Genomic DNA, 8,092 nt, shown 5'->3' with positions numbered 1-8,092 from the left:
TTATTAAATTATAATTTTTTAAATTCAAATTTTTCATTAATAAATTATTTAAAATTACAAGATATAAAAGATAAATTAAAAATACTATAAATAATGGTTATACTATTTATAATATTTATTATTATATCATTCATTTTTAATTATATTTTAGAATTTATTTTTGATTGTTATATACATATTTTAAAATAAGTTTATATTTTTATATTTATTTCACTAAGTTAAAAAATATATATTTTTATATATATTTTTATTTACGTTTTACACGTTATTTGTGACGGTTATATATAATTTACAAAACACTTACAATATAAGGACTAAAATCAATTATGAACTATTAATAGTAATAGTTAGAATCGTGTATGAATTGAATCGAATCGAAAAATCATAAAAATTATATTAAAATTAAAAATAGAAATTAAATTAAAACTTATTTAGCTATTTAGTTTTAATTCTGATTTTTTATTAAAAATCAAATTAAAATTATATCAAATCAGAATCAATTAAATATATAATTTTTTAATATTTTAGTGATATTATAGTTTCATTATATATAGTAATAATAATATGTTTTTTATTTAAAACTTGTAGTACACCTAATTTTATGAACTTGTCGATCATATTCATATTAATATATAAAATAAGCGAAGCAACCTCCACATAGTGACTGCTACAGTGCAATCCAATTGAATTTTGACATGTTTGTTTATCAAGTTGGCCCCTTCTAATTTGTCTCTTTTTCCCTTCCTCTTTGTCTCTTTTTGTCGTTTCATATTCAATTAGTTACTTGCCCTTGTCCTAAAACCATAATTTGTAGTAATTGTTAAATGCACCTTCTGCTCCTTCCTTTGCCTCCTCTTAATTACAGTTCAAGATCCACAAGATTCAACATTAAAAGTAGAATACAAAGCTGAATAAATAGCAACTAAGTAGTTATTTTTTTAGCAATTATTTTACAAGCTATAGATTCAAATGAAATCAAGAGTTAAATTCAAATGATTTTAACACAATTGCAAATTGCTAAGAGAGAAGAGTTTAGTGTAGTACATGATGTAGGTGTTTAACACAAGAAAAATTGTACGAAGGTAATAGAAAAGAACTCAAAGAGTTAAATTCAAGTGGTTCCAATACAGGTATAGTTACTCAGACAAAAAGTTAAAGCCAGTAGATAAAAAAAATTCAAAATAAAGTGTTTTGTATGAAAGTGAACAAAAAAAACTCTGGAAGAGAACTATGGGAACTTCATTCAGAAGCATTAATTATTTTTTAGTGCAAGATCTTCTAATAGAATAGTGACTTGATCTTCCATATCTTCCTCTAATCTTACTTATGTGGAGAGTGAATTTATTTTACTCTCACATTTTGATTGATCCTCTTTCAAGTTTATTTCACTTTTTCTACCTTTTCTTTTCTTTGCTCTTGTTGTGTGGATCTGTAATGGATTTTAAACTTGTAACATCAGGTTGTTGCTCCTTAATCTCAACTTGCTTTTATTTTAGCACTTACAAAAAAGATAACTTATTTATTTAGTTTTCACTTCACTATATGCTTTTTTGCATTTGATCAGTTTCAGCATCTATTAATTTCACTTTAATATCTTCAGTTCTTATTATTGAAAGTTTTTTTTCCTTCTTGACAGTTTTTTCATCTCCACTTTGTTAATAGTGAGTTCTCCTTTTTATTTATTTATCCTTATTATTTTTTATTTTTGTCTTTTTTATATTTATCTCCACTTTGTTAATACTGAGTTCTCCTTTTCATTTATTTTATATTAAAAGATAAATTGTGAATTGAGCAGCTGTTGACTTGGCAAGGAAATAAAAGGGGAAAAAAGTGCCTCTCAACCACAAGTAGATGAAAATAAAATATTTTTATAATTTTTTATTTCAAACATGAAAAAGAAAAAAAAAAAAAAAAAAGAGGAAAAAAAAAGGAGTGGGTGAAGGTAAAAGGATAAATGGATTGTTTTTACCAAAATGTAACCATCTAAAGATGAAATGGGGGAGAGGAACATAAGTTTTAAAGTTGAAAAATAGAGAAAATGTGATTTAAGAATATCTTTTTTACCGTGTTTGGTTTTAAAAATATGGAGCTTTCTTCATTTGAAGGCCTTTGTTCCTAATGTGAGGTACAAATTAATGTATCATATTAAAAACATATGTTAAAAAAAATTGGATTTTATTTATTATGGTTCAATTGTTAAAGATCATAGAGATTGATATATCAATTTGTTTCTTAGTAGTGCTTTGCTCATTCTTTTTCTTTTCTCTTGGAGTTATTTACTATTATTTTATTGCTTAGCATCTATTTGTTATTGGGCTATTTCTTAGTATTTGTTCTTTGATGAGAATTGTTTTGCATATGTGTTATTGTTTCTTTTCTTTTTTGGATAATGATTCTTAAGATTTGCTTGAAAAATATATTGAGTGATGTTTTTACAGAATTAGGCTTATCCCTCTCCTCCTTTCTATTAAAAAGAAAACATAGGAGATGGTCATTTTAATGTTAAGGTTATCTTTTCCATCATGACTATGATGGTAGTAAGGCTATTACTAGAAGAACTGAGTTCAATTCTATTAGTTTTGAGGAGGCTAGGTTTATGGATACAATTGCTATAATTGATGCTTTAAAGGGGATCTATAATTTTATAGTTCAAGATTATAATTACAGAGATTTAGTTTTCTTGAGGGATAGTTATAACTAAGTTTTCACTGACTTCCAAGCTAGTTACACCGAAAGTCAAAATTAAGAGTTTTTTAAGATTCCTTTGCTACTCTATCTTTAACGTTTAAGAATATAATATCCGACTAAATTTTAGTTTTCAAATTTTAAATTTTCGATGGAATCTCTATTGGAATCCAGAATCTCGAAATGAAATTTTAAAAGGGTAAAATGAGTTTTCATAAAATTAATTTTAAATATTTTAAAAATATTTTTTAAATGTTTTAGAAAATTTTAAGGTTCGACAGCCGCTAAACCTACTTCCGAAAGTTGGGACTTTTGGATCTGTAAGGGACTTTAAGCTGCCGAACCTACCGTTGAAAGTCTCTTATATAGCTGTTTCTAGTCCATTTTCTATGCATTTTCTAGTATGCTTTTAGGGGTTTCTCTTGGAGTAGTTTTAAGAGTTGAAAAATTATGTTTAGTCTCTCATTTAAGTCCGTCTATGTAGGATCAAATTTAGGAGACCGTAGAGGCTAGCGGTGAGATAATTACTTCAGAGCTAGGTTTTTGTCTGCAAGAAGTGAGTAAAACTAAACTAAACTATTATTTTTAATCGAATTAAATGCTTTTAAGCATGCTCATGCATCACGAATGCCATGTATATATGAATAGGTTGTTTTATATTATAATTCTCGAATATAATGTATTGCATAATTAATTGTTGTTGTAGATGAATGTTGGATAAATTAATAGCCCTTGAGCATGATATGTCATGTTATGTATGACGGATATGGAAGTCCATATTGAGACCCTTTCTACGCCCCTGGTATTATGTAAGAGAAAAACCAGGGTGTTCATTCTATGCCCTCGACATTATGGATATGTTATGTTATGTTATGTTTAAGAGAAAGTCCTTATGAGCACCCATTGTGGGCCAGACACTCTTGGAATTTTGAAAGGTTACTAGTGACAAGTCCACCTTGATTTGAATTGTTTGTATTATGACGCATTCATACAAGTATATGTTTTATTAAACTGTTCTATGCCATGTTTCTACTCACTAGACTATAGTAGCTCATCCCTTTCCCTTAATGCCAAGTTTGCAGAATCAAACTTAGATTGGGAGGTCAGAAATGTCCCTTGGTATAGCTCTTATGTAATAGTTTATTAGTGAACATGTAATGTATTATGGTTTAGAATTATGCTTTGTCCAGTTTTTCTTTTATGATAACCTTCTTAATGATCTTATCATGTCAAAGTTTAAAGTTTAAGCTGTGTTTGAACAGAACTGTGGTATGTATGGTGTTTGTACTAGAGTATTTTACAAGGGCTCTAGTATAGGTTTATGTTTTCAGTTATGTATGTATGCATATGTCGAGTTTTGATTCATGAGATGAAAATATTTTATATATGTCTTTTAAGATCATGTGGGGGGTTATATCAGATGTAGCAGGATGTATAGTATGCTTGCTATGGGCTCCGACAATCTTTAGTCAATCTGAACCCTAGCGCCAGTATCAATCCAATTTCTGGGTTGTTATCGAGTGGTATTAGAGCCATTTATATGGTCGGACCTAGAGTGTTGGGCTCATAGATGTTAGAGGGCAAACATAATTAGGAAAATAAATGTCCACTAGGGATAGGATGTAAAGTCTTGTCTTAAGGTATGTATGTTTATGTGTAATGGCATGACGATATGCATGTGCATTAATGATGTGATATATTGTAGGTTCACATGTATCCACATGAACCATATGATACTAATGTTTATATGTTTAATGATGTTTTTAGAAGATAGGATGTGTAGCTCACGTCGATTTGAACGATTGACCTGTGCTCCACTTGAAAATAAGGCTATGGATGGCCTTTCCCCTGCTGCTCCATCAAGAGCTAGGGTAAGTAGAAATAATAGAGGAGAAGCATCGAGAGACCCTAGAAGGTCTTTTGATGTGAAAAGAAGGACAAGAGATCCATGTAGGATGTCTGCAAATGTTAAAAAATCAATGGGTGGTGAACAGAAGAGAGATGGAAGTTTAGGTCTGAGTTTTGAAAGAAAGGATGTAGGAGAGTCTGAAGGAGGAATAGGAGGCGCTTAGGTCTTAGGATAAGCTTATCCACCTCAGTACTAGTTTTACCCATAGGGACCTGGGTAGATGGGAGGTCCATCGGATTACTCTAGCTATCACCTTTATCCCTCACACATGCCCTGTCCTCCATATTACCCACCATATCCATCCTACCCTATGTATTTACCTCTACCATATTACTAGAATCTAGCAAATCCTAACCTATAGAGTGCTGCACCACCAGCTCCTTCTCCAGCATAATCAGTAATTCCTGAAACCCAACCACCCAGACCTAACCCATCAGTAGGAAGCAATGTAAAGATGACAGATTACCTAAAGTTGGATGCTCCTAAGTATAAGGAAGGAGATGAATAGTTTGAGTATATCAAAGCAGTAAAGATGACAAATTACCTAAAGTTGGAGGCTCATATGTTGCTTAGGAGGGGTTGTTAGGGGTTTCTTGATTATGTTAGAGAGTTTGGCAGTCAGGTTAGGAAACCAGCATCAGTGCCCATGGTTAGAGAGTTTCTTGAAGTTTTCCTAGACGATCTGCCAGGTTTACAACTTGATAGGGAACTGGAGTTTGAAATTGAGGTGTTACAAGGTACCAAATCCATCTCTATTCCTCCCTATAGGATGGCACCTGTTGAGTTGAAAAAGCTAAAAGAGCATCTGTAAGAGTTGGTAGATAAGGGTTTCATCCGACCTAGTACCTCACCCTGGATTGCTCCAGTCTTGTTTGTGAAAAAGAAAGATGAATCCTTGAAACTTTGTATTGACTGCAGACAGTTAAACAAAGTCACTACTAAGAATAAGTATCTTTTACCTAGTATCGACGATTTATTTGACCAGCTAGCAGGAGCCAGTTGTTTCTCCAAGATAGATTTGAGATTTGGGTATCACCAATTGAGAATTAGAGAAGAAGATGTGCCTAAGATAGCCTTCAGGACCAGATATGGGCATTATGAGTTCTTAGAGATGTCATTTGGACTGACTAATGCCCCTGCAGCATTCATAGATCTCATGAACCGGATCTTTTTTAACATTTTTGAATCACTTTGTTATTATCTTTATTGACAATATCTTAATATATTCCAGGAATACAGAGGAGCATGCCCATCATTTAAGGAGAGTGTTGCAGACCTTGAGAGAACTTTGGTTGGATGTCAAGTTCTCCAGTGTGAATTCTAGTTGATGAGTATCTCTTTCTTAGGGCATGTAGTTTTAGAAAATGGAATTGAGGTAGGTCTTAAGAAAGTAGGAACGGTAGCTAACTAGTCCAGACCCACTACAGTAACAGAGATAAAAAACTTTTTAGGTTTGGTAGGTTACTATAGGAGATTCGTTCAAGATTTCTCCAAAATAGCTGCTCCTATGACCAGGTTAACCTAAAAGAATTAGAAGTTTGTTTAGTCAGATCAGTGTGAAGAGAGTTTTCAAGAGTTAAAGAGAAGGTTAACGTCAGCATCAGTGTTAGCTCTGTCTATGAGTAATGAGGATTTCATAGTGTTTTGTGATACATCCTGAGTGGGACTAGGTTGTGTGTTGATATAGAGGATAGGGTAATAGCTTATGCTTCTAGGCAGCTAAAGAAGCATGAGTTAAATTACCCTATACATTGTTCGATTACAAGTTTTAATCTGCATTTGATGTTTATGATGATGATTATGTTAAAACTGATGGGCACCTAAGCTCATTGTGTGATTATCCAGCTGGTTGGGATCCAATTTTGGTATATAAAGAATTAACAGGAAACCTTGCACTTGAGTTTAAGGGGGGAAAATCTAAAGCAAATGATATTCAGAACCTTGCCCTTATATACATTCACATGTTCCTTTGTTATACATTTTCTGGAAAAAATAAAGATCCCACCAAGCTGACCAAATATAAACTCTTCTTTTTGTGTTGTACATTGAATAAATGCAAGGTTAATTTTGGTTTATGGATAGCTTCCCAGTTTAAAAGTATATCTGATGTTGAGCATGACATAAATCTAGGTTCGGTGATTTCTATGCTAGCTGTAGGATTGGGTTTGCTTGAACAGAGCATACTGATTTGCACATTGCTGAGAATATCCTTCCTCTTGACATACATGCATTTAACTCTATGGGCTTACTCTGCCTCAGCGAGAGGAAAGAAATTGTCTTTTGTCCTTTAGGTCCTATCATTCCACCACGATCATGTTTATTTCGGACAAAGGAAAAGTCAGCCCCAGGAACCTCAGCAGCACTTCCAAAACCTGATGATCAAACATGTAATACCCGGCTAGAGTCCGGCATCGGAATTCCTGTCGTCCGGTGGAATCCAGGATGTCGAAATGCTCTAGAAGGGTAAGATTTATGTTTTTCTAAGTAATATAGTATGTTTTAATGTTTTCAGTTAATAAGAACCGAGTTTTTGAAAGAAAAGAACCAAGGCAGAAAAGCCAGGTTCGGCCGCCGAAGGTGACATTCGGCCGCCGAACATGCATGGCTTTCGGTTTCACGTGTGGCCACCGAAGGTGGTCTGGCCAGCCACCTATAAAAGGCCCTCAGTCGGTTGAAAGGATAAGGCTTGCCGTTTCTTTCACTTTCTGAGGTGAGACCCTGTCCTGCTTAAGTTTTCTTCATGTTTTCATTACATCATGCAAAGATTTGATTGATTTTTATGGGTTTTTGAAGGTTTTGAGCAAAAAACTCAAAGTTGTGAAGGTTGGAGAGTTTGAAGGAGAGTTGCTCCAAAACTCCACGTTAGGATCGTTCATCTTCTTGGTTTCAAGAGGTGAGTGAAGATCCTGAGCTTGTTTTCATGCTTTATGGCAGATTTTTGAGGTTTTGGGGGAGAGTTGCATGATTAGGGTAAAAGAGAGTGTTTTTTTATCTTTTTGTGAGAAAAGTTGTTTATGTGTTCTTTGTTTTGTGTTGTTGGGGTTTTTAGGTAGTTTTTGACCCCTTTGAGCATATACTTGGGTGTATGCATGTTGAGGAATTGAGGTGTTTGAGTTGGAGGAAGATTGGTGTGTTTTGGCGTGAGGCAGAGCAAGGTTCTGCCTTGCTGATGAACCCAGCTTCGGCCGCCGAAGAATGGTTTGGCCGCCAAATGTGCTGAGGAGGTGGCTTCAACTGCCCAAACTTGCCCCCGAGCATTTGGACTTTCGGCTCTGGAGGGGAGTTTCGACCGCTGAAGGTGCCGCCGAAGGGTAGAGACTTTCGTCTCTGGAGTGCCTTTCAGCCCCCGAAACTTGCCCCCGAAAGGGTTCGGCTGCCGAAAGTAGAGCTTCGGCCGCCGAAGGTGCTTGAGTTTCGGCTCTGGAGAGGACTTTCGGCCGCCGAACCTGCCGCCGAAAGTGTCCTGTCCAGCCTTCCTTTGCATGCTTTGCATGGTTG

Source organism: Manihot esculenta, chromosome 6 (genome assembly GCF_001659605.2).
Source record: "Manihot esculenta cultivar AM560-2 chromosome 6, M.esculenta_v8, whole genome shotgun sequence".
NCBI classification, from domain to species: domain Eukaryota; kingdom Viridiplantae; phylum Streptophyta; class Magnoliopsida; order Malpighiales; family Euphorbiaceae; genus Manihot; species Manihot esculenta.
This window is presented reverse-complemented; position numbering follows the sequence as displayed.